General features: G+C 41.1%; 1 protein-coding gene across 3 annotated transcripts in view; it reads right to left on the reverse strand.

The window, feature by feature from the left end:
• MAP7 (microtubule associated protein 7) overlaps positions 1–27,041 on the reverse strand; it is a 197,567-nt gene that overhangs the window by 156,477 nt on the left and 14,049 nt on the right. The gene's annotated exons all lie outside the window — the stretch shown is intronic.

The raw sequence follows: 27,041 nt of genomic DNA on the forward strand, positions 1-27,041 counted from the left end.
TTATCCTTGTCAGAGAATTTCCGAGAAACCCACGTTATTGACTCTCTAGCACAATTTTTTATTTTCTCTGGGCACTTGCAAGCTGTTGTTCAGTATCTTGTTAATTACCAAAAGCTGAACATAAAGATCTGTAATACTCTTGGTTTTCTCCTCTACCTTTCTTAAAAAATAGTTCATATTTCTCCTTTTCTAATACTCTGGGATTTTACCTTCCCTGCATTAGTTCTCAAAAAACAACAGCAATGGGTTTTTAATTCTGCCCCTGTCATAACTATAAAGGGAAGGATAACATCCCTCCTGTGTACAATACTATAAAATCCCTCCTGGCCAGAGATACCAAAGTCCTTTTACCTGTAAAGGGTTAAGAAGCTCAGGTAACCTGGCTGACACCTGACCCAAAAGGACCAATAAGGGGGATATATCCTGCTTAGCCCTTGCCCTCTCTCTTTGTGTCTCAAAAAAAAAAAAGTGAGTCAGGGTAAACTTGATATTGTTACTTACATCAAGCTGCGCTGATCTGAGTATGTTCAAGTTACATACCGGTAGGATTCTTTAATATGCCCTTTCCTGATTTCGCATTGTGACCTCTCCCTTTTTTCTCATCACTTGATACTGCATTAATCCTCCTTTTACTACCTTTGTCAGGAAAGACTGAAGCAAGCTACCTGTCATGCTGTCAGAGTCAATACCTAGTCACCACAGCATATCGCCTCCATCTTAATTAATTGTAATCTGGTCTGTCTGGATAACGACCTCACCCCACATTAAGCAGTGGGGGCCGTTATCTGGCTTGTTGGAAAAAGGTGTTTGCCCCTTTAACGGCTAGAGAGCCAGGGAGTGACTTTTGACTGCAGTGGCAGAGCAGGTCAGTGTGGGGATGTTGAGTGATCGTCCCCGAGATAAACAGAAGAGAGGGCGGGACTATATATGTCCACGCCGGTGCAGGAAAAGCTCTCTTACCTGGACCAGGTGGAGCAGCACACTCCCACCCACAGAAATGGTGAAATACTGGGTTTTGTCAGAATCCACTGTGGCACTACACTAACCGCTCCTTTCTCAGGAGGCTGGGAAGGATTTTTTCCTTCACTGCCAGATTGGCCAAGGCAAAGTGTGGGGGTTTTCGCCTTCCCCACAGCAGGTTCTGGGTGGGATGGGGGGCTTTGCTGGGGAGAACAAGAAACGGGAGTTAGGCTATGGTGTCACAACTCGTTATGTAAACGTCTGCTGCAGGTATGCTGTAGGGAGAGGACAGTGATCAGGTAAAATGCATTGGCAAAAGATACAAAGGAGGTATTCTCTAAAGGAGAGGAAATTGGGGCGGGGGGGCAGGAAGGAGTTCCTATGACTGGGAACGGCAGGGAGCCACCTTCTTCTTTTATAGTCCTTCCTTAACCCTCATTCGAGGGGAGGGATGGTGAGGTCCCAGCAGCGAGTAGGCTGGGGACCAGGATGGGTAAGAGGGCTGAAGGAAGGCCCCCGGGTATATATTAAAATAATTATGGAATTACCTGCGTTACACACTTTTATCTGCTGGGTACTCCCAGACATTTAAGAATAAGTTGCGGCCTAATTAAACCACATCCAGTGTCTCCTGTCCGATGGGAATAATGGAGGTTTGTTGGAAAACGCCACACTTCAAGTTGCATAACATTTTAGTCTGTGAAATGTGAAATTTTTCTGAATGCAGAAAAATGGTATCATGAAGAAAAAGCAGTGATCTAGATTCAGCTGTGTTTGTAGTAGGCTTTAGTGTCATGCGTCCAAAGAACAAGAATCATTTGATTACTGCCTTTTTCATGTAGGTGCTAATTTAACTGCTTACTTAGACAAGCTAGGCCAAATTAATCTCCAGTGTAAACCCACTGAAATCAGTGGGTACACTCAACAGTCTAGTTAAATTGTTTTATTCATAACAGTTTCGTTGACTTTGAGACAGAAACTATCTGAGAACTTTCTACTGGCATTAAATGTAGTTATCCTTGAATTAAATTTTAGGGTTAGCATATTCTTTTCAAAATCTTAGATGATATTTTCTTCCAGTGCCAGAGACCCTGAAATAGCAATAATAATTTTTAAATATCTAAATACATATGTTGTCAATCACCATTGAAGGGAACTGCTGGCAGTTAGGAATAAAGAAATCAGATGCCTCTATCTCCTCTGAACTGTGTGCAGAAACGCCATGATATCGTTTTTTGTGGAGGTAATATGCACGTTAGTGAAACCATAGCTGGGGACTGGATTCATAAGCCAAGATAGAACTTCCTGTCCTTAAGTCAACAGAAACTAGAACTATAGAAATGTAGTACTGGAAGGGACCTTGATAGGTCCTCTCATCCAATCCCCCAAACTGAGGCAGAACTAAGAATAATCTAGACTATCCCTGACAGGTGTTTGTCTAACATGTTCTTAAACTCCAATGACCGAGATTCCACAACCTCCCTAGGCAATTTGTTCCAGGGTTCAACTACCCTGATAGTTAGGAAATTTTATCTAACACAGCCCTTGCTGCAACTTAAGCCCATTACTCTTGTCCTGTTCAGTGATAAGGGAAACAATAAATCACTCTCCTCTTAATAATCACTCTCCTCTTTACGTACTTGAAGACTGCTATCATGTCCTCTTCTCAGTCTTCCCTTCTCCAGACTAATCCAACCCAGTTTTTCAAGTCTTCCCTTATAGATCATGTTTTTTAGACCTTTAATCATTTTTGTTGCTCTCCTCTGGACTTTCTCCAGTTTGTCCGCATCTTTCCTGATACGTGGTGCCCAGAACTGGACACAATATTCCAATACAGGCTTTATCAGTTTTGAGTAGAGCGGAATAATTGCTTCATGTGCCTTGCTTACAACATTCCTGCTAATACATCCCAGAATGATGTTCGCTTTTCTTGCAACAGTATTACACTGGTGACTCATATTTAGTTTGTGATCCACTGTAACTCGCAGATTTTTTTCTGCAGTATTCCTTCCTAGGAAGTCATTTCCCATTTTATATGTGTGCAACTGATTGTTCCTTCCTAAATGGAGTACTTTGCATTTGTCTTCACTGAATTGCATCCTATTTATTTCAGACCATTTCTCCTGTTTGTCAAAATGATTTTGAATTTAATCCTGTCCTGTCAATCCTGTGACACCTCCCAGCTTGGTATCATCTGCAAATGTTATAGGTGTATTTTCTGCCATTATCCAAATACACCTCTACCTCGATACAACGCTGTCCTGGGGAGCCAAAAAAAATCTTACCGTGTTATAGGTGAAACCGTGTTATATTGAACTTGCTTTGATCCACCGGAGTGCACAGCCCCGCCGCCCCGGAGCACTGCTTTACTGTATTATATCTAAATTTATGTTATATCGGGTGGCGTTATATCGCGGTAGCGGTGTAATTTATGAAGATACTGAATACAACATCATGAAGATATTGACCGTCTTATCAGGAAAGAGAAGGAAAATGGTCAGCTTGTTCAAGGATCTTAATACCTTTTCTGAGCCACTGAAGGGCTATCATTGCACAGGTACACTGAACTAAGAAAATCTGCAAGGACGGGGATAGTAAAAAGCAGATACATAGTGAAATACTCGCCTTCAGTGAGCATTCAAGGGACCGGGGGGGGGGGGGGGGAAGTCAGACTATATTTGTCCAAGAAACCGTGGATACTTTGAAAACCTCAGTTACACGGGCACGTGAGACTTGAATTTGCCTAGAAGTCTTGGTCCTCAGTTTCACTGTATCTCATAGGAATGAAGAAGAGGAAGAGGAAAACTCTCGTAATATAGATGCAGCAAAGAATCCTGTGGCACCTTATAGACTAACAGACATATGAGCTTTCATCTGTTAGTCTATAAGGTGCCACAGGATTCTTTGCTGCTTCTACAGAACCAGACTAACACGGCTACCCCTCTGATACGTAATATAGATGGTTGCTGGCCCTTTTGTTTGTTACTTAAACTGTAGAATAAGAGGGTGAATGATAACCCTGCTCCAGAAAGTAAATAATATATTGAGGAATGATTTCAGAAAAGACACAATAGTGTGGGGAACTATAAGTTCCTACTAAAAAGACATGATGACGTGTTATTAGACTGTAGGTTTGCAGCACGGATTCACTGCCAATATATCACTCTGCAGCTGGATATTGCTGTCCTTTTTTTATTATGCAATTCTGCCGGCAGCTAAACACACAGTGATAATGTAGCTAGAGGAATGGAGAAGCATTTCTTCAAACGTTACTCTTCCTTCCACTCTCTCCAGCAAAAGAAGAGACAGAGCAAGGAAAATACACAATGTATTTTGCTAAAAGAAAGAAGTAAATGAGCAAAAAGTTAAAAATCGCACTACCCAGGGTATTTCTGGAGTGTACTATATACCTAAAAAGGTAGTATGAATATATTCTATATTTAATATTTCTCAACAAACTAGTGGGAGTTACACCTGCAGAGGAAAAGACACAAGAAAGTCACATGCTTTGTTTTCCAGTAGTCTGTTTATGATTTTGCTGCAATGGCATCCTCAGCATCCAACATCACTTTAACACAAGTGTCAAGTTCAATTCAAATTTGCATGCAAGGTAAGAGATGTCTATTTCAATCTCTCCACAAATAGTCTAGGAAGTTAAAGGTGCATATCGGAGTGTCCAACTGGGCCGGGATTCTCATGTGTAAACAGATATTCTGTGTTTACAGAACTGTATGTTATAAAAACAGATGTATATACTACAAACACACATACACACACACACAATTCAGATTTAGCGAAGATTCACAAATAATGTATAGAGAGTTATGTAATCAGTATATGCAGAAGTGGTCTGTGCACAACTGTTGTAAAAATTAGTAATTTATAATTAAATCCATCTTGGTATTATGCTGTTTAGTTACAATTTGAATCATAATTATATCATAACATACACTGTCCTCATTTCAGTGGCAGAACTTTTATCACTGTATAAATCAAACAGCAAACAATGATGTAACACACTTGTAAAAGAGAGGCAAATGGACCCAGTATCTGTTTATGGAGCTATGCATAATGTGCATTGCTTTTCCACACGTCAACGGCAGGTAACTGGATAAACCTGCATTTCCAAAAACACTCTGGCAAGCTTCCTGAAGCAGAATTCAGAAGCAAAAGACAGTAGCTTTCTACGCTGAATTACATCAGCGTGAATAAAGTTCTGCCAACCGTTCCACAATAAACCCTGCTTTTTCAGGAGGGTTATATTAAACGGAAAGACACTCTTCTGAAACTTGGTAATGCAAAAGGCAGCCTGCAAGCATGCTTAACACGCTTGAAGATGATGTGAGTGTTCAAAAGGGGGACAAGATGGGGAAATTTAGATCTCAGCTGATTAGATGCAACAGTTTGAACTATTGGTACTGCATTGGCGATCACATTCCTAGCAAACAGGCTGAAACATTAATCAGCACTCAAAAATCGTATACATTTCCACAAACGTCTGTTGCTCTGCTCCCTCCCTCAACAGACAATGAGAAATTTTTCTGCTGGTGGTATTTTTTTTTTAAACGTTAATTAGGTTTAATGCTAATCTTTATTTCATCATACTATCCACACCTGCAAACCTCAGAGCCCAGGCAGCCTAGAAGAGATTTTTCTTTTTTTTTTTGGCCAATTACCTTCCCTTATCTCAGTATGAATGGAATCTGCATTGTACCTCCCAGTCTCTGAAAATGTTGAAGTCCAGCTAGGGGTTTCTCATAATCTTCTATGCTTTGTATTTTTCACTTATAGTTTAGAGAGATCAACAGACTTCATCAAATTGGTTGTCCACTTCCTCCTTCAAGAGGCATGTAAGCCTGTTTAATAGCACTGGCCTCAAATACACATGCCCAAAAATGCCCTGCCAATTGACTGTTTTCCACTTTACTGCCATTCACTATAATTATTATTTAACCATCTTTAAATTCAGTTCTCACCCCTGTGGTTGTCGATTTTCCTTAATAAACTTAATAGAAGATAAAGCAGGGGCAGATGCGGAGTGGAAGTAACCGTTTCCCATGAAGTCCCACAGTTGAACTCAAATCCATTATGCCTTCCAAAGGAAAACTGCTGCTTTCCCTGCAGCCTAACTGTGTGTTCATTAGCACTTGAGATGTGGCAGGGTTTCTTTTAATTAACTTTTACTTACAAAAACTGAATTAGTAGCTATTTTGCAGATGTCAGTTTCCCCCAACTGTGAGGCAGAACAAAAGAGAGAGAGAGAGAGAGAAAGGATAGCGCTAAAATGTGAAACAAAATTCAGTATTTCTGTTTACCACTCCCATGAAGACAATAACTGACCCAACAGTTTTCAACTCATTTATCACAGCTGTAGAATGGAGGTTCATGCTGTTCAATGTATAAGGAGGCTTTAACAGCACTGATATTACTGGAAGAAATTTGTTGGTGCAGAATAAAAGGGAGGAACCAAAGATTTACCCTCAAGTTTTTTTAAGGGGTTTCCTGGCTAGATTTTTATTTTAGAGAGAGAATCTTATTGAATCATCATTCCATTGCAGCAGCACATGGCATTATTACGGCTTGAAATACCTGAGTAATTATACCAAAGATGTGCATAAATCAAGGCAGCTACAGGTCTGTGCCAGCACTCTGCTGATGTGTAGCATTCTGCTGATGTGGCCTGGACTCCATAACTAGCTGCAATAATTTCTGTCTTCTGAATCAGAGAGTTTGATGATCTGGCCAACCTGTAATGAACTCTGTATATATGGGGCACAGTCACATGAACTCTGGCTTAGTCCAACCAAATCATGAGTTGGCTGTTTACAAGTAGCTGTAAAGCTATAATCATTTGTGTGCCTCTTCTTCAAAACAAATACTGCATAAAGAAAATACAAACTTCCTGCATACTACTCTATAAAATTTTGCATGGATTTTAATTAAGAGATTGTTTAATTTACACCTACTGTGCACTGGATTGCTTCATAAATCTGTATTAATAACTCATTCAGATGTTCAATTGCTGTCATAACCAAACCTTTAAATTGATGAGATCACATGGTAAAGAGAGCAAGGACTTATGAACTGCAGTTTAATTAGAAACTTCATTGAAGAACTGCTAAAAATGCCTGTTCTTTGAATGATTAAATTATCTGCCCTCTGAGGGTATATTTATACTGCAATCAGGGATGTGACTGTAACAAATGTAGATATACCTGAGATAGCTTTCACCTAGTTAGCTCAGGTACCAACAGTGGGAAGCGCACAGGAGCACAGCCTTCAGCATGGGAGAGCTAGCTGCCCAAGTACATACTCCCGGTCCCAGGTGGGTTTATACAACCTGTGCTACATTGCCATAGCTGTCTACACAAGCTGTAATCACATCCTGTACCCCCCTGCTGTGGTGTAACCACACTCTGAGTGATGAAATTTGGACACAAATTTTAGAAACCTTTAATTTCATTTCTGACCTTTAACTAGGAAAAGAGCAGTGAAAACACAGCCCATGGTGTCTCTCATCTTTCATATACAGGTTTGGCTCTCAGAGGCTGCAGTTCCCAGCATGTGGTTCTCCAACTCCATTCAAGTGGACGGCTACTTGGATGCTAGATTATTGCATGCTTGCAACTTTAGCAGATTGGGGGATATACCTTCATACTGAATGGGTAGCTGCAATCTGCTCCATTTTATGAGAAATACGTATGCCACTCATTCTCCTGGCAAACTGCTACTGGGGTCTTCAGTTGGGGAAAGTTTGTATTGTCCTGAACTAAAGAATTACTAAAGAGTTATTCAAAATTGCAGGTATTTTCCCTTAGAGATGTGTCATGAATAACCATTCCTGAGTTCCTTTTACTTAGAACTCTTAATTCATAAATACCAGAAAAACAAGTTATACTAAAATGTGAGGTGGAGATCATATATAAAAATAAAAAGGTACAAAAGGGACTTTGTGGATAGCTGAGTAAGCAGTGTACGTATAGGTGTGTTAAGGTGGAATGAAGAATGGCTTTATTGCATAGATCCTCCTGGCTTACATGAAGAATAGGGCCCCATAATTATCTTCTCTCAATCAGAGGTAAAACTGAGTGCAGACTGGCACTCCTCAGATAATCCCATCAAGTTCTAGAGAATTTTTTTTTTTAATTTTTTTTAAAGTTTTCATTCTTCCGGTTGTGAAGATAGCCTGAATGTAAAGCGATGCAGTGCCTCCTGAGTGAGTCTGCAAACAGGAACAATAGTTCTGAGGCCCTGACAGCACTACAAATATAACTATGTCAGGAGACCCAGTTACAACATACTCCCATTTGGTAAAACTTTGCCTAGCTATGGAACACAGCTAAGGTCCTGTCTATGTCACAAAGCAGAACTGTGCTATAACTTGGCGCTCTGACACGGTTGTATTGTAGTGCAGACAAGCTGTAAGGGATTCAAACTACCCCTATTTATCTCAATGGCGTGTTGACTCTGGAACCAACTGCAGTGAATTTAAGTGTCAATATTGTTAGCTGTTTCACTGCTGATCATTTTAGCAAAAACATCCGCTTCTCTGAAAGTTTGGGATCTAGACTACAATACCCACCACTCATCTGATTTATACTTTGAAAGACAAATCTCAAACAAGAGACATAAGAAAATAGTGCAGTAAAATCTTAAAATCACTTGGGAGCCATTTCTATAGCACATTTCTATAGTATTAATTTCCTAATTTAGAATTTCTAAAGAAAATAATTTACAACAACCAAAGATTACAAAAGTGATTCACAGAGCAGACTCTCTAGATCACCAGCAACATTCTGAGGCAGGGGTCAGCAACCTTTCAGAAGTGGTGTGCCAAGTCTTCATTTATTCACTCAAATTTAAGGTTTCATGTGCCAGTAATACATTTTAACGTTTTTAAAAGGTCTCTTTCTATAAGTCTATAATATATAACTAAACTATTGTTGTATGTAAAGTAAATAAGGTTTTTAAAATGTTTAAGAAGCTTCATTTAAAATTAAATTAAAATGCAGAGCCCCCAAACAGGAGGCCAGGACCCCGGCAGTGTTGAGTGCCACCTCACATGCCGCCTTTGGCACGCGTGCCATAGTTTGCCTACCTCTGTTCTGAGGCATTCAGTCCTGCAATAAGTGCTAATATCACACCTTCCAAGAAAAACACTTGCTTTCTTGGAAGTTTATTAAATCAAGTTCACACCTTTTTGAAATTTACATAGACAGGGTCCCACTCTTAGGCAAGTATCAGAGGGGTAGCCGTGTTAGTCTGGATCTGTAAAAGCAGCAAAGAATCCTGTGGCACCTTATAGATCAAGACTGTGAATGGCTTGCCAACTACAGAACCAGTTTCTCCTCCCTTGGTTTTCACACCTCAACTGCTAGAACAGGGCCTCATCCTCCCTGATTGAACTAACCTCGTTATCTCTTGCTTGCTTCTTGCTTGCATATATATACCTGCCCCTGGAAATTTCCACTACTTGCATCCGACAAAGTGGGTATTCACCCATGAAAGCTCATGCTGCAAAACGTCTGTTAGTCTATAAGGTGCCACAGGATTCTTTGCTGCTTTCACTCTTAGGCAAGATCTCCCATCTTCTGTTCTCCATCTTCTACAAGCACATTTGTCCTACTCTGTTCTTAAAGAGACAGCTCCCATTAACCAAGATACAAAATGATAAAAATACAACAATAAAACTAATATTAAAACATCCAAAGTCACTTCTATATGTAATGCTTTGCAATATAAAATCATTTCAGTAATTACAATTATTCCAAATCCTCATGCTGACTCAAGAGGGGGTCTTACAGATATGTATTAAATTATTTAAAAAAACTAAGTTAAAAGAACATCAGGGTTGTAAAGTAAAACACTCAAATGTTAGAAAATGCCAAAAGAAAGTTACTTGTCCAACTTCAGTTCTGCCCCCTTACTTTATGACACACTCTAATTATATGATCACATACTATTTTTCCACATGTGGGTGATCAGAAGAGTTTGAACCCAGGACCTTCAGATCTCTTCAGCACAGAACTCTTCCACTTGACCTAAAAAACTAAGGCGTTGTCTACATTAGAGAGCCTATGCCAACATACTCCCCTAGTGTAGATTCAGCATATGCCAAGAGAAGGAGTTTTTCTGTCAGTGCAGGAGCACAATCTCCCCAAACATGTTAGACACGCTGACAAAATAATTTCTCCTGGCAAAATTACATCTACAGTGGGGGTTTTGTCGACATAGCTGTATTTCTGGATGGTGTGATTTTTTTCCACAGCTGTGACCAATATAGCGACGCCAGTATAATAAGTTTTAAGTGCAGACCAGGCCTAACATGTAACAGCAGCAGGCAGTTAGAATCTATATGAAGCAGCATCTAGATAGAGGACACAAGACACACTTTGACAGTGGATTACACAATTATTCATTAGATAGCACCACGCTGGTTACCAGGTGCCCTTGGATTCTCTTCCTACTTGTGAGCAGTGTGATACAATAGATGAATCAGTGATAGCCAAGTACATAGATTTAGTACATTCACTCTGAAAGCCAGTCAGTGTGGCTGAATGGATTTGACTTGGTCCATCGCACTAAAGAACTGTGTTATATGCCCAGCTATACCTGAAGTGACCTTGTGCAACCTCTTTGTTTTTATTTTACAAATAAGGTAACTTAAGAATTGCCATATTGGATCAGACCAATGGTTGCTAGTACCCTCTCTCATGTAGTGGCCAGTACCAGCTGCTTCAGAGGAAGAAACTCTGCAGCGTAGGCAGTTCTGAAATAGCTTTTTCCAAGAGCAAGCTTCCTCCTACCCCCAAATAGCTGGAGGTTGTTTATGCCTGAAAGTTTTAGGTCCCATCTCTCTTCAATAATTATTGGATTTTTGTTTGTTTTAAATATTTACTAATAAAAAATGGAAATTTTTGGCTTCCTCGGGTAGGGATACAAGTCCTTGGTCAGTAACAAAGATGGTGGATTGCACAGATATAACGACACACAGTAGAAGATGAGAGCCCAGAAACCTTAGTCTCCTGGATCCCAGCTCAATGCACCTTTCCCGTAGGCCAAAGGGTATTCTGTGGGTAATTATCTGAGTTTGTCTCTTCCCCTCATTTCCCTCTTTGTCTGAATAAACAGATTAAAAACTGACTGACGGGTATTAAAATCTAATTGTAAATGGGGAATCATCATTGAGTGGATGTATTACTAATCTCACAGGGACTGGTTCTTAGCCCTATTCTATTACACATTTTTATCAATGGCCTGGAAGAAAACTTTATCATTGATGATTTTATGTTTGCAGATGACACAAAGAATGGAGGTGTGGTAAATAATGAGGATAGGTCATTGATAACAGAGCAATCTGGATCATTTGGTAAGCTAAGCACAAGCAAACAGTATGTCTTTTAAGTAAGTAAATTTATACTCCTAGAAACAAAGAATGTAGTCCATACTTACATGATGGGGGTTTCTATTCTGGGAAGCAGTGACTCTGAAAAAGACTTTGGGGTCATAGAGGGTAATCATAGAATCATAGAACTGGAAGGGACCCTGAGAGATCATCTAGTCCAGTCCCCTGCCCTCATGGCAGGACTAAGTATTATCTAGACCATCTCTGACAGGTGTTTGTCCAGCCTGCTCTTAAAAAAAAAAAAAAAAACTAATGGAGATTCCATAACTTCCCTAGGCAAAAGCAACAAAGAATCCTGTGGCACCTTATAGACTAACAGACGTTTTGCAGCATGAGCTTTCGTGGGTGAATACCCACTTCTTCAGATGCAAGTCTGATTCCCTAGGCAATTTATTCCAGTGCTTAACCACTCTGATAGTTCGGAATAACTTCCTAATGTTCAAACTAAACCACCCTGGCTGCAATTTAAGCCCATTGCTTCTTGTCCTATCCTCAGAGGTTAAGAAGAACAATTTTTATCCCTCCTCCTTGTAACAACCTTTTATGTACTTGAAAACGGTTATTATGTCCCCTCTCAGTCTTGTCTTCTCTAAACTAAACAAACCCATCTTTTTCAATCTTCCCCCATAGGTCATGTTTTCTAGACCTTTAATCATTTTTGTTGCTCTTCTCTGGACTTTCTACAATTTGTCCACATATTTCCTGAAATGTGGCGCCCAGAACTGGACACAATACTCCAGTTGAGGCCTAATCAGCAGGGAGTAGAGTGGAAGAATTACTTCTCGTGTCTTGCTTAGAATACTCCTGCTAATACATCCCAGAATGATGTTGGCTTTTTTTTGCAACAGCTTTACACTGTTGACTCATCTTGATCATCACTTCAAAGGTTTTTTTCTCCTGCTGATGATAGCTCATCTCAATTGATTAGACTCTTACAGTTGGTATGGGTACTTCCACCTTTTCATGTTCTCTGTATGTATAAATATCTTCTGTCTGTGTGTTCCATTCTATGCATCCGAAGAAGTGAGCTGTAGCCCACGAAAGCTTATGCTGAAATAAATTTGTTAGTCTCTAAGGTGCCACAAGTACTCCTGTTCTTTTTGCATATTTAGCTTGTGATCCACTATGACCCCCAGATCCCTTTCCGCAGTACTCCTTCCTAGGCAGTCATTTTCCATTTTGTATGGGTGCAAGTTGAACATGATCTCCCAGTGAGATGCTGTGATCAAAAGGGCTAATGCAATCCTTGGATGCATAAACCTGGGAATCTTTAGTAGGAGTAGAGAAATAATTTTACCTCTGTATTTGGCACTGGTGCATCTGCTATGAAATACTGCATCCAGTTCTGGTGTCCACAGTTCCAGAAGGATGCTTATAAATTCGTTTCAGAGGTTTCAGAAAGGAGCCAAAAAAACAATTAAAGGATTAGAAAACATGCCTTATAGTGATAGACTCAAGAAGCTTAATCTATTTAGTTTAACAAAGAGAAGGTTAAGGCGTGACTTGATTACAGTCTGTAAGTATCTACATGGGGAACAATATTTAATAATGGGTTCCCAGTCTAGCAGAGAAAGGTATAACATGATCCAATGCCTGGAAGTTGAAGCTAGAGAAATTGGAAATAAAGCACAAAGAAGCCACCATAACCATCACTGGCAATTTTAAAATGAAGATTGGATGTTTTTCTAAAAGATACATTCTAATTCAAACAGGAATTATTTTGGGGGAAGTTCTATGGCCTGTGTTATACGGGAAGTCGGAGATGAATATCACAATGGTCCCTTCTGGCCTTAGGATATATGTATCTATGGAAGTGGGGGGTGGCAGGGCTACCAAATGTGCGAGTGCCATACAATATGTTATAACCTTTGGCAAACCAGCCAAGTGTCTTAACATTTGACAGTAGTTTGATGGCCTGTGTGAAATGAGTTCCAAGTCTCAAACCAGTGGCCTTAGATCATATTCCAAAAATCACCATTGCACACAGCACCGCTGTTAGAAGTTGCAGTAACATTCAAGGTCTCAGACAGCATGAAGTCTGAACTGTCACCACATGTTCAGGTGAAGCACATTGACTCAGCAGTGAGGGATAAGCTCACATTTCCAGACCCCATGCTACATCTTTTCTGTGGATCTTAGATTTCACTTTCCAGGACAATCAGTTTGGCACCTTTCAAGGGCATTAAACTCCTCTCTCTTTCAAACTGCCCTCCCCACCCCCCAGACACACACAGGAACAAATACCCAATGAAAGTAAATGTTAGACCACTGTCAAAATTTAACAAGTAACAAGAGATTCCTCCCTTTCCCTAACACCTCCAGAAAAATTAGACTAAAAGTATAAGCAGTTGTATTATTAAAGGAAATCTATCTGAACTCTGTGGATGAATAAAATAAAGCCTGCAGTTGAAACCACAACATTACCATCTAGGCACCAGATGCAAAAATCTTTCTGTGATCATCAGAGACATCGCTGTCATGCACCAAAGGGAAAAAATGACCCTTTTGTTGTTTTGTTTTCAAGACAACGGAGAGACTCAGTGTTATTGTTCAGAGACCTAAAGCACATTTAGCTGGCCTTGGAATGAGCAGCTCTACTCACTCAGCATATTAAAAGGTACCCTCCCTTAATAGTTTTAAATCATCGAGCACGTGAAGGAGGATTTCATTGTTAGTTTAATGGAGATGTATTTTCATTCATTTACCATAAGCATTTCAAAACGATGGGGTAGATGTCTGGATGATTACTTATTCCAGTTTAAGGCACAAGCACACTGACATATATTTCTGGCATGGATACATGTGCCAGACATATGGATATAACTTTGTAGGTGGTTCCAACATTACCAGTTTCAAAAGGCAACATCATACCAGCTACAGCACTTAAAAGGTGTTATTAGTTCTGACACTGCTTTTTTGTTCAAATATTTTATTAAATTGAAGTCATGAAAAGAATGGTCAGATATGTAGACAGTAGAGAGTGGAGAAAAAAGGGAATATGACCAGGTGAACAAGGGTGTGTGTGTGTGTCTTTCCAGACATACCTGTTATACATGTAGGGTTGCCAGGTGTCCAGTTTTCAGCCAGAAGGCCCAGTCAAAAATGGACCCTGGTGGCTCCAGTCAGCACAGCTGACTGAGCCATTAAAAGTCCGGCTGGCCACAGCAGCTGGCTCCACGTAGCTCCCAGAAGCAGCCGGCATGTCCCTCAGGCTCCTAGGCACAAAGGCAGCCACAGGCGCTCCGCGCACTGTCCCCGCCTGCAGCACAGGCACCACCCTGAGCACTGGCTCTGCAGCTTCCACTGGCCGGGAACCATGGTTAATGGGAGCTGCACCAGCGGGTGGGGGCAGCGCACAGAGGCCCCAACCCCTCCACCTAGGAGCTGAAGGGACATGCCAGCCAATTCTGGGAGCTGGCTGAGGTAAGCACCCCCCGGGGCCTGCACCCTGCACCTCTACCCACCCTGAGCCCCTTCCTGCACTGCGAACCCCTCAGCCACAACCCCATCCCAGAGCCTGTACCCCCTCCCACACCCACCCCCCTACCCCAGTCCGGAGCCCCCTCCTGAACCCCAAACCCCTCATCTCCAGTCTCACCCTGTAGCCCACACACCACACACACCCCCATCCCAACCCCCTGCCCCAGCCTGGTGAAAATGAGCGAGTGTTGGGGAGAGCAAGCGACAGAGGGAGGGGGCATGGAGTGAGCGGTGTCAGAGCCTCGGAGAAGAGGCAGGGCAGGGTGTTCAGTTGTCTGCAATTAGAAAGTTGGCAACCCTACAAACATGCACAAGCTTGGTGGTTCAGGGCCGCCCAGAGTGGGGGGCAAGTGGGGCAATTCGCCCCGGGCCCCTGCAAGCCACTCCGGGTTTTCGGCGGTGGGCCCTTCACTCGCTCCAGGTCTTCGGTGGCGGGTCCTTCAGTGCAGCAGAAGACTCGGAGCGAGCGAAGGACCCACTGGGGAAGTGCTGCCGAAGCCTTGGAGCGCCGCCCGGTGAGTACAAGCACCACAAGCAGCGGGGTGTGTGTGTGTGTGTGCGTGCGCACGCCACAATCGGCAGCACTTAGGCTGCTCTACCATCGCCGCTTCATTCTTCAGTGGCAATCCGGTGGTGGGTCCTTCCCTCCGAGAGGGACCTGCCGCTGAACTGCCACCGAAGACCCGGCCCTGCCCCAGGTCCCCTGAATCCTCTGGGCGGCCCTGTGTTGGTTTAGGGGAATAACAACACTATAAATGAATAGCTATGTGCCCATTTTATCTGGTTTCTTTGCAGATACAGCTGGAGCCTAAGCAGCACTGCTGGAAAGCTGATTGATAATCACTACAAAACAACTTGATTAGACAGACTTCTATAAGCCCTTCAAATCTCTAAATTCTTTTGAAAGGAGTTTATTTGTCCAGTGAGCCTACAGTATGTTATCAGTAGCTTTCCTTTTCCTTGACCATTAATAAGCAAATGAAACAGGCAATTCACTAAACTTAAAAAAAAGATGTATTATTATTTGTATTGGGGAAGTGCTTAGGAGCCCCAGTCATGGAGCAGGACCCACCTCACGCGAGGTGCTGTACAAGCACAGAACAAAAAGGACAGTTCACTCCTCAAAGAGCTTACAATCTCAGGCCTTGTCTACACTTGTGGTGCTGTGTAGGGTATGTATAGCTTATATGCTGCAGTGGAAGGCTTTGCCAGTGGGATGCTACACTGCTAGCAGTGTAGACATGAGAAGCATCACTTGGGGCACAGAGAGCTGTGTAGGGTATATAGGGTTCAGGTGTTTGTCTACTCAACTCCGCTAAACAGAGCCTCCCCATGTAAACTGCTATTTATACCTGTGGGAGCTGGGCATCCACTGTCTATACATCACCGTAAGTACGTATATATTGTGTGCCTGATACAAATGCCACACGACACACATTTATTAGAGGTATGGATTCCTGGATTAAGCACCCTTCTCTGAACTCTAGCTGAAAGGATGCATTTTCAGGACATCATAACCTACAGCTGATCTCACTTAAATGTTTCAGAAGTAAAACAAATAATAAAAAACTTGCACAATTCCGGTCACTTCATTCTAAAGTGAATCCAGACATTATGACAATCAGATCTTCCAGCAAAATTTTATTTCAGAAATAGTATTTAACACAATTGTTGTTGTAACATAAAACCCTTTCAGGGCTTGCATTCTATCCAAAGGAATGGCTGGGCAATTTAGGAATTTAAGTACTAAGTTAAAAAAGGGATGCTTCAGGGGGCATACAGGAGTCACCTGGCTTAATGTTCACCATTTTCTAAGGCTACTTAGCAGAATGAAAAACACAACAGTTCCATACTTAGCAGAAAGAAGAAACAATGGTTCCAGTTTAAGATTCACTTTAGATATGTGCTGATCCCAGTAGGAAGCTGACACCAATTCAAGTTCAGACGTCAACTTTAAAGCAAATAGTGCCTAAGATTTATCACCTGGGAAACTCCTAGCTAATACAAAATTGTGATTAGCTTCACAGAACCTGGATACCAGGGCCACTACAACAAAAAGAGCGTTCAGGACTCTTTGTTCAGACATATTGTTTAAGTACAAACATCTCTTCAAAAACAAGACTATTTTACCTTTAATTTTTATATTGCTTTTGTATACATTTTAGGTCAAACTGAAAATCCAGAGTTTAAAATAAAAAGTACTTCCCCCGGTTAGACATGAATTTGAGTTCCCTTAGGTTTTGTTTTTAGATCTTACTAGAACTAGCTTTGTTTAACTAATGGCCTGGGCACAAATACAGAAAACTTCAGACAAAGGAAACAGCCAAAGTCCACCGGAACAAAAGAAAAAAAGAAAGAAGGAAAAGCTGTGTCTGAATGGTTCTGGGGTGATAGTCCTACTTCCTGACACGAGACTCTCCTGTGAAAACACAATATTCAGAGCTTCCAAAGAGCGTATTATAGTAGCTGGATCATTAACTAGTCATTAAGAACATCAACAACAAATAGACTAAAGAAAGGGGGAAAAAAATCTTGACTGGCAAGAAACTGCGGAAGATAATCCAGCCAAGGTCACTGCAGTCTTCAGAAACACAGAACATAGCACATGCGAGTCACAGGAAATTCTCAGTGAGGGACCAGAGGACAGAACCCACTTTTCTCATCCTTCTAACCAGCAATTACCTAGCTGACAGTGTGAGAAGGGCAGAGAAAAGTAGTAGCTAACACCAGTAAACCAGCAGTCAATCACTGCCACCTTCTCTTTCTCCTAAAAGAGAGAGATTCCTACATTTATCTCCAGAGGAGGAGGGCATTAAAGGGTAAAATTAAAAAAATGGATTCAGATTAAATGAAATATAAGAGCAGAAACGTTTGTGTTTCCAACATACCTTAGATTTTAAAAATTGCATGCTAAACAGTTCCAATGTGACTTTGCATTAAGAGAGCAAACTCAAGGTCTATCAGACCTCTTCTCAAATTACAATAAGTAAGGACACTCAAGGACACCAGTGAAAGCTACCTTTGATGTCAACCCATTGAAACCTTCACAGAGAAAAGCTGTTTCATATTTTCCATTGAACATTTATTCTTTCCAAGATGGTTGTAACAATTACCATATGACATCATATTCTAAACAAATCTAAATATTACTGAGAAGTCCTGAACGGTACACAAAAGTATTTTAAAAATATATAATGATATTACAAAACCCTTATTTACGCTGCTGAGTTTTTAAATGCATTGCTTCCTAAAAAACCCAGGGCCATGAGTAGGGTTGCCAACTTTCTAATCGCACAAAAGGGGTGCGGGCTTACATCCGGCAGCTCCTGGTCAGTGGTGCAGCGGGGGTGCTAAGGCAGGCTTCCTGCCTGTCCTGGCACTGTAGACCGTGCTGAGCCCCGGAAGTTGCCAGCAGCAGGTCCGGCTCCTAGGCAGCTCTGTGCACTGCTCTTAACCACAGGTACCACCTCCCCAGGAGAGTTGGTGCTCGGGGCGGGGGCAGCGTGTGGAGCCCCGTGGCCCCCTCACTTAGGAGCCAGACCTGCTGGCTGCTTCTGGGGTGCAGCGCGGTGTCAGAACAGGTAGAGACTAGCCTGCCTTAGCCAGGAAGCACCACTGACCGGACTTTTAACAGCCCAGTCGGCAGTGCTGACCGGAGCCGCCAGGGTCCCTTTTTGACCAGGTGTTCCAGTCAAAAACCGGACACCTGGTCACCCTATCCACGAGTGACTTCTGGGTTGGGAAGTGCTATACAAGAGATCTCCATCACTGATTATAGAAATTAGAAATGGAAAAAAAACTATTAGATTATTTTGCCCCATCTCCTATTAAGAAGATGACATTGACCTACTACGCACTTGAAAAGCATCTCAGCAGCTGCACAAGCATGCCAGGCACATAACTGATGAAACAGGAAGAGAACTGGGATTAAGCTGCACTAAAAGAATGGTGACAGGATTAATGAGTAACTGAAAACCAAAGGAAGTCACACCTGGACTGAGCAAGCACCTTTTGTTTCTGCTTTAGTGAGTTTTGATATGGCCTTGCTTGGTACCAGGTAGGTGAGAACACAAACTTGGATGCCTGTGTTTCATATAACCAAGGATTCAGCCACCAACTCCTTCCCTTCCCACACACACGGAGTTGTAAACTACTTTAGAAACAGTAATGGCTATTTTATGTCTTCAGAGAAACAATTAGAAAGAGCTACTCTTCCAAAATATTTTTAACAATCTCTCATATATCATGCACCATGTACCCACTGCATCGGAACAAATTCACAGGTAAGCTGCCAAAATAAAATCTTATACTACTGGAGCAGGACCATATGCACTTATTTGTTTATGCGCCGCCCCCCCCCCCACAGTTTATTTACATTTTACTGTACTCAGAACTGGAATATAACAGATATAGACTCTGATAGGCTTTTTACTTCAGCAAGTTGGGGGAGTGGGAACTTGCCAGTTGCAACATCCTTCTGCCCCCCTCTGCTGGCTGATACAAGCAGCCGCTGATATAAATGGGGCCCTTTTTCACCCCACTGTTTCTGAGAGAAATAATGGAGGACAAGGAGGGAGGGAGGGAGGAGAATGAGAAAGCAAGAGAAGAGGAAAATGAGAGAAAAATGGCAATCAATCCTGACAAAAAAAGGTATGGAATGAGATCTTATAGAAATGCTTTGGGATAAGGGCACACTTACCAAACATCCCTCTACACAAACAAGGAGAAGACAAGAACCTGTATCTCGAAAAACTAGAAAGTGCTATTCAAACAAACCAAACACGGAAGCTGTTACTACAAAGCCTTGTGTACTATTGCTTCTGAGACTCTCCAAATGGGTATAAGAAATGAAACTGGCTTCTTAGAATACTGAAGAAAAAAACCTGTTCCGATCTGGAATATATATGGGCTTGTTCAAACATACACACAGTAGAGCAAGTAACTACATACATATAAGGCCCTGACAGTTGTTGTGCTAGCATTGACTAGCAATATACTATATAGTTGTGAAGCTCAGATCTGTGTGAATTCTTTACCATCTTCAAGAAAAATTACAAACTATAAAACACACAGTTAAAAACATGGACTTTTTAGAAGCCAACTAGCTATTCATTCAAGAACAAGAAAATAACTGTCCAGCCCAAAGAACCTAACCCTACTCTGACATTTCAATAGTTGCCTGTTAGGCTCTCCTTTTCAATTGTGTGGCTGAATGGAAAAATCTGATACCCTCAAGATACAGTGACTGATATTTATCAAGTGATATTTGTTTGGCAAGAAAAAAAGAAACACCAAAACAAAACAAACCCTGGTACCTAATTGTTTTATTTGCTTCCTGCATAAGGGAAAAGGAATTTTCAGGTATTGAGGAAATCCCTTGAGCAGGCAGAGAGAATTAGAATTGTGACGGGGCAAACTTAAAATTCCAGTCCAATTCAAAGATGCAGGATTGCTGCCACACCAACAGAATTTAAACCTTAGGAATCCTGGCAGAAGATGTTACATGATGCAGGATATGGTGGCTACAAATGCTTGATAGATCTCTATTATAGTCAACCACTATTTAAAAAAAAAAAAAAAGAAGAACCAAAGATATTTTTCTCGCCAAGTATAGTTTGATAGGAGAGGCCCTGGTTTTGGTTGTAGACTTCTCAGAAGTTACAGTATTTGAATAGACTTTTTTCTGCACTCTGTCATAAGGCCTTCCATAACATGTACAAAAACTAGAGTACATCAAATTTCATATGTCTTTGGCAAGGCTGCCTTCCACATTAGCTGCTATAGAATTACTCATTATTCTGCAAGCCTACAACAACCTGTTTTTTAAAAGACATTCATCTCATCAGAATATGAACAACAAAAAAAAGTCTACGGGTCTGTATAGAAAAGGTACATTGCAATTCATTTTATACCTTTATAATATAAGACCCTAATCTCTATCTGATAATTAGATTAGTAATAACTTTTTAAAGTCAGATGTTTCTGGTAAATAAGATTACAAAACAGAAGCAGTAATTAAATTGGTAGGCCAGTAATCCAGCTCATTAAAAATATATATCTATCATTAATATTGGGCTACACATAAATGAATATAGTATGAAAACATCCATTGACAAACTGCACTGATGGGTCACAACCACTCCTGACGGCATGCAGTATAGCTATCAAAATGTACTGTATACTACGCAGTACACTAAGGCATACCTTTCAGTCTTTTGGAATTTCCATTCTTTTGCTGCTCATCTTCTTCGTTAATGGTGAATAAACCAGGGGGATTTGTCCTTGCACTTGTCTTCTTCAGTCTCTCTTGTCTGATAGCAGTAGCTGCCCCAGGCATGTTTCTGCTATCACTTGCTTATTACAATATATATATATATTTAAGAAACTGCAGTGCCTGTGTAGCAGCTAGCTGCAGACCTGCCCGTTCATTTGTGCACTTGTAATAGATCCTCTATCGGTAAGCAGTATGCAAAGAGCTGACAAATACCAACATCCACTTGGCAGCAGAGGGCCTGCAATTTCACCCACCTTCGAGAAAAGCCCTAATTAAAGGCACATTGGTTTGGATGCCTCTCTTCGCTGCTTTAACCTGTTCAAATCAGATCCCAGCCCACAGCTTCTCCTTTCTGCAGCAGTACCTTTTCCCCAAGCTTCTTCCAGCTACAGCACACTAAAATATTCAGCACGCAACACAGGAGGAAAAAATACGATACGCCACCGTTAACAGTTGCCCTGACAACAGTGACATATCCTAATCAAAGGAAGTCTATGAATGTTGTCTCCTCAGCTGCAGAAAGCAGCCTGCCGGAATGCTTGCTCCTGCATGCTTAGTGCAAAGGGTTACAGTGTAAAGAGCTGTAACCACCTAGTCGACTGGGCTGCTCCTTCGCTCTGCGCAGGGCGGTAGGAGGATGGAGTTTTGCTTGTACAAGCAGATGAGCATTGAGCGAAGAGAAGCCTAAAAGGCTGCAGGCATGAGCCTGCATTTTGCCAGCTGTTCTGTTTATTCAAGTTTACAGTCCCCAGCCTAACCAAAACTCAAACATCATGAGTTTTTCACTTAACACCTTCACAAGTATTGCATACCTTTTGCAATAAGAGTACATACACCCAGGATTACTGGCAAGTGTTACATTTTCCAAACATGAATAACTTAAGTTAGTGTACACATTTTTTTGTGTGCAGACAATGTGGGCAAAGAAAAGGTTGCTTAAGCTGAACGTACAACGAATATTCCCTATTGCAATGTCCGTTTTACAGCAAAGAGATCATTAATGAACTACAATCAGTTCTGTAGAAAGGCCAAATTACAATCAATTGTAACCAGCTAAGTTTTCCCCATCACGATGCCAAAGTTAACATAGTGATTCTGGATTCTTATTCACCATCCACAATGGAGGACCTGCTCACACTTTTGCAATCTTCTAATTTTTTAAACTGTTTTTGCACAGAATCCAATGATCGCTGTGATATGCAAAGTCCTGAACAGCTGGTTTTGCAAGTAAGCTTAGCCTCCTTTAACACTTCCACTATTTCTCAACCTCAAGCTAAGAGCACAATTGCCACACCAAATATTTAAAAGTTAATAGTGTCAACCAAATCCTAAAAAAATGATTTGTACTCTCAGAAGTTGCTAGATGTTCTTTTCACATCTAAATTTCAGAATCAGAAATTTCATACACCTGGTCTAAAATGTCCCGTCCCCCCTGCTACCACTGCCCATATGTAGATGGCAAATACACAGCAGCGTAAATGTTGGAGGACAATACAATAGCAATATGGAGCTCATCTTGCCAATGCAGACGATATGAGATATGCAGGTGAAAGCGTGTCTGATCTATAGGTTTTGTGAAAAAAATGGGGCAGAGTTAAGGTTATTTGAGTTACCTGTAAACTGCACATCCAAATTGGTTGCCTGGAAATAGCAGTATAATATACCTTGCCTGCCATTCTTTCTGAGGTCAGCAGGAGGTGACAGCTCTGTTCTCTCACACATTAGTCATGTCACTTAACATGGAAAAACTGGGGGATGATGAGGCATAGCATTAACAGCTCAGAAAGGGTAGTCCTAGAGCATTCATGCTCTGTATCTGAGCAAGAGAAAAAAAGGTACCAAAGAGAAACAGTGAGGTATTCACAAAAGCACAGGCTTTGAGCCAGGTCTATTATCTCGCTTGCCTGACCCCCGTATTTCCTCTTGACCAGGGCCCTTGCTCTTGGCACTATCCCAGCTTATCTGGAATATCATGGAAGTTAGAGACTGATGACATTTGTATAATAAGGTAGAAGGTGCTTTGTATTAAAAGGTTTTGGCCAAACATAGAATTAACAAATAAACAAGCCACTTTGACACAAGTTGTTCCTACCTCAGCAATTTGCCTTCCAGTGTTTATTCAGGCTGCTACTTTGTATTGGGAAAGAGAAACTGGAAATAAAATTCAGTTGCTAAAACCCTGTCCATGTTTACTACAACAAAGATGTATGCAATTGTGGGTACACACCCACATGAATTAGAATGTGTTTAACCTCTTGTGTACTATTCATAGTTTTCACAAGTAGCTAGGCTCTGTTTCCAAAACAATAGAAGAATTTAAAGCGCATATGAAAAGTGCTTATACTATATGACTGTTTGGCTAATAATATCATTTCACTTCCTTTCATGTTTACAAATATATATTTTAATAAAACTAAACTCCTTTTAACAGTTCCATTTTGCAGATATTTTAAAACAAACTATCAAATGGTCACCTACAATACCTGTTCTATTTAAACCATGAATTTAAAAATGAAAAAAATGTGTTGGGAGTTTCAGCAAATACACTAATGATTGAATGGGCCATGTAAACTTAAGTACAATTTCAATCTTACAGGTGGTCCCCTCGAGTCAAGAAGACTGGCCCACAGGGATGACAGATGGGGAAGTTGGCACTGTTACTTCTCATGTGTTACCGCTACGGTGGATAAAAGAAAGGATATCACACTTCAGGTTGAGGAGGACATCTTTCATACATTTTTAACTCTCACGTAAGTGCATTTAATATGCTTAACTAGTTATTAAAGGAGAATGATCATTATTTGGGGAAGCAATATGGTCTAGTGGAGAGAGCACTGGACTGGAAGTAAAGAGACCTGGGCTCTATTTCCACACTGCCATTGACCTGATGTGTGACCAGGTTACCTCATCTCTCTGTACTTCTGTTTCCCCTCCAAGCTCCTTGTGTTAAAAACTGTCTGCCACTACATGTTTGGGAATGCCTAGCCCAATGAGGTCCCAATCTCACTTGCGGTCTCTACAGGCTACTGTAATGCAAACAACAATGAAAAACTAAAATATCATGCAAATGCTCTAAATGATAAATCCAGAAATGAAAAAATTCTCTGGCTAGAAGTAGAGACCACTTGTTTATGTTATACAAACATAACTACAACATTTTAATAATTAAAGTGTACTGTACAATCAAATACATTCAATAACTTTGTGCTCTTTTCCCTTTTTCTTCCTGATAACACTATAAAATACACTCAATTAAAATACAGTACTGCGATTGCTTAAAAACAGACCATTTAATAACTTGGATTGGACTTCTTTAGTAATAAGTAAGCCCAGTAGATTTTAGCCCAGACTTGCCTGGGAATATGTATCTGTATCAATTCTTTGCTAAAAGTAACTTTCTTTCATGAGAAAATGTATGGATAACTTAGCATACCTACTTTCTATTGATTGCAAAAATTCTATGCCTGTGGAATCTGGTAATTGCCTACCTCGTATATTGCTTGATGTGTAACACTCATAGGAAGCAAGTGAAACAAAGAATACATGATAATTAAACGGTATGCTAGGAGATGAAAATACTTATATGCTCGGAGTGTTAATCGTTGTTTGTGTAATAACACTCCATGCATCTGTGCTCAATACCTTGATTTTTAAATTTGCAGGATTGGAGCATTAGATATGCAGGTGCAAGCCAGTGCTATCAGCTGCTCATGTGCTTAACTTTACACATGGGAGTAATCTGACTGATTCCAATGGCACTACTCACATGCTTCAAGTTAAGCTTGTGTGTGACTGACTGCTGGATAGGGACCTAAGTCAACAACAGAACATATAAATATTTTCTCCAAACAATTGCTTAAGCCATTTTTAGGTAGTGGAGATTGTAAAGAGAGATGAGAAGACATGGTACAACTTTAAAAACAGAAATGTAACAGACTGCATATATGTGAAAAATTGATCCATATTTTGATTATTAGTAATATTCAAAAGTAGTGAAATACTACTCAAGTAGTGAGCCTCTTGCAGAAAAATGATAGACGTGTATTGAGATAAAGTGCTTGCTGGATTAAAAAGAACACCCTGTCTCCTTTCCTATACAGAACTGGGTTTTAAGTAAATACAAGATAGCAACTAGACTATGGTTTAAAAAAAAAACAAAACAGTCATGCTCACCACATGAATCACTGAAAATGTTCACAAACTATGGCTCCATCCTTGCAAAGGAATCTTCCCACTTGGAACGTATGGCTGGTCTTCACTAGGAAAAAAGTTGTGTTCCTACCATGTGATAACTAACACGTAACTAACATGAGGTAAAATCCTAGTGAAAAGAAGGTACTTTGCAGTTTCCAATTGAATTAGCAAGTCTTAGTAAGCCCTGGGCTCCTCCAGAGTCTAACTCAGTGGTTCTCAACCTTTCCAGACTACGCTATCCCTTTCAGGAATCTGATTTGTCTTGTGTACCCTCAAGTTGCAAGTCACTTAAACTACTTGCTTACAAAATCAGATATTAAAAATACAAAAGTGTCCCAGCACACTATTACGGAACAATTGCTGACTTTCTCATTTTTACCATGTAATTATAAAATAAATCAATTTGAATATAAATATTGTACTTATATTTCAGTGTATAGTATATAGAGCAGTATAAACAAGTCATTGTCTGTATGAAATTTTAGTTTGTACTGACTTTGCTAGTGCTTTTTCTGTAGCCTGTTGTAAAACTAGGCAAAATCTAAATGAGTTGATGTACACCCTCCCTCACCCTGCAGGAAGACTTCTGCATACATCTACCCCTGGCTGAGAACCACTGGTCTAACTTGACTTACTAACTTGTGTGAAAGCTACCAATTGCCTTGCTTTCACAGGGATTTTATCTCTTGTTAGTTACAACGTGTTAGCTATCACATGGTAAGAACAAACTTTTTTTCCTAGTAAAGATGCACCCTTCCACTTCAAGAGAATCCCACCAAAGGAATTGAGCAGGCAGCATGCAAAGTGTTTGCAGGATTGTGCCCTCTCTAAAGAAAGTTGTCAGATATTATGTAATGATGCATGGCAAGTGCCACTGCAGGTCAGTCTACTGCTCAGATATCACTGCTTGCCCTGTAGGAATAAAATTTCCCTTCTACAATAATACAATTCCTTTACAAGAGAAAATATCAATCCAATAGCGCTTTGAAGACAAACTAACTGAAGCATGTGTGTGTTTAGCATTTAATGTTCCTCCCATGTATATCAGCCTGGACTTAGAGCAGTCAAACCAAATGAACACAAGATCATTACATTTTAGAACTTTATTAGAACAACAGAGTAAAAATTCTATGGGAGAGGTAAAAAAGGGCAAACTGCTTGTAATGTCTTTCTGGTACAATGAACAGAAGAATTCTGAGGACTCTACTGGAAGAGAGCTGGGTCGTAAGCGTGGGCAGATTTTTTCCCAGTGTAGTCCATGGGGGTGGGGGGGAGCTCCTCCCCTCCAGGTCTGTGGGCAGCCAATCCGCCCCACTACATCTCTGGGGGTCACCTGACATGGGGAATCAGCGGGGCGACGGGAGACATGAGCTTGGGCCTGTGATCAGGGCCGAACAACAAACACAGTTATGGAGCCCCCGTTCCTGGTCAGGGCGGGACAGCAAAGAGTCCCGGGCTCAGGCCTGCACTCAGTCTGGGCAGCAGTCAGGCCTCCTAGCTCTGGCAGAGGACCGACAAGCCCAGGCTTCTCCCCTAAGAGAGGGGGAGACGCCACCCACAGATGGGGGTGGGGGGGCAGCGCAGGACTACCCACTCCACTGCGTCCCGGCCCAGGGCCCTAGCAGTGGCAGAGCAGTCTGCCACTGGGTCAGTGGGGATCCTGACTGTAACACGCTGACTTGCTTGTTGTCAGCGTTGCGGCCAAACTCAGGTCGGCTACCCCTGCAC

Source organism: Mauremys mutica, chromosome 3 (genome assembly GCF_020497125.1).
Source record: "Mauremys mutica isolate MM-2020 ecotype Southern chromosome 3, ASM2049712v1, whole genome shotgun sequence".
Classification (NCBI taxonomy): domain Eukaryota; kingdom Metazoa; phylum Chordata; order Testudines; family Geoemydidae; genus Mauremys; species Mauremys mutica.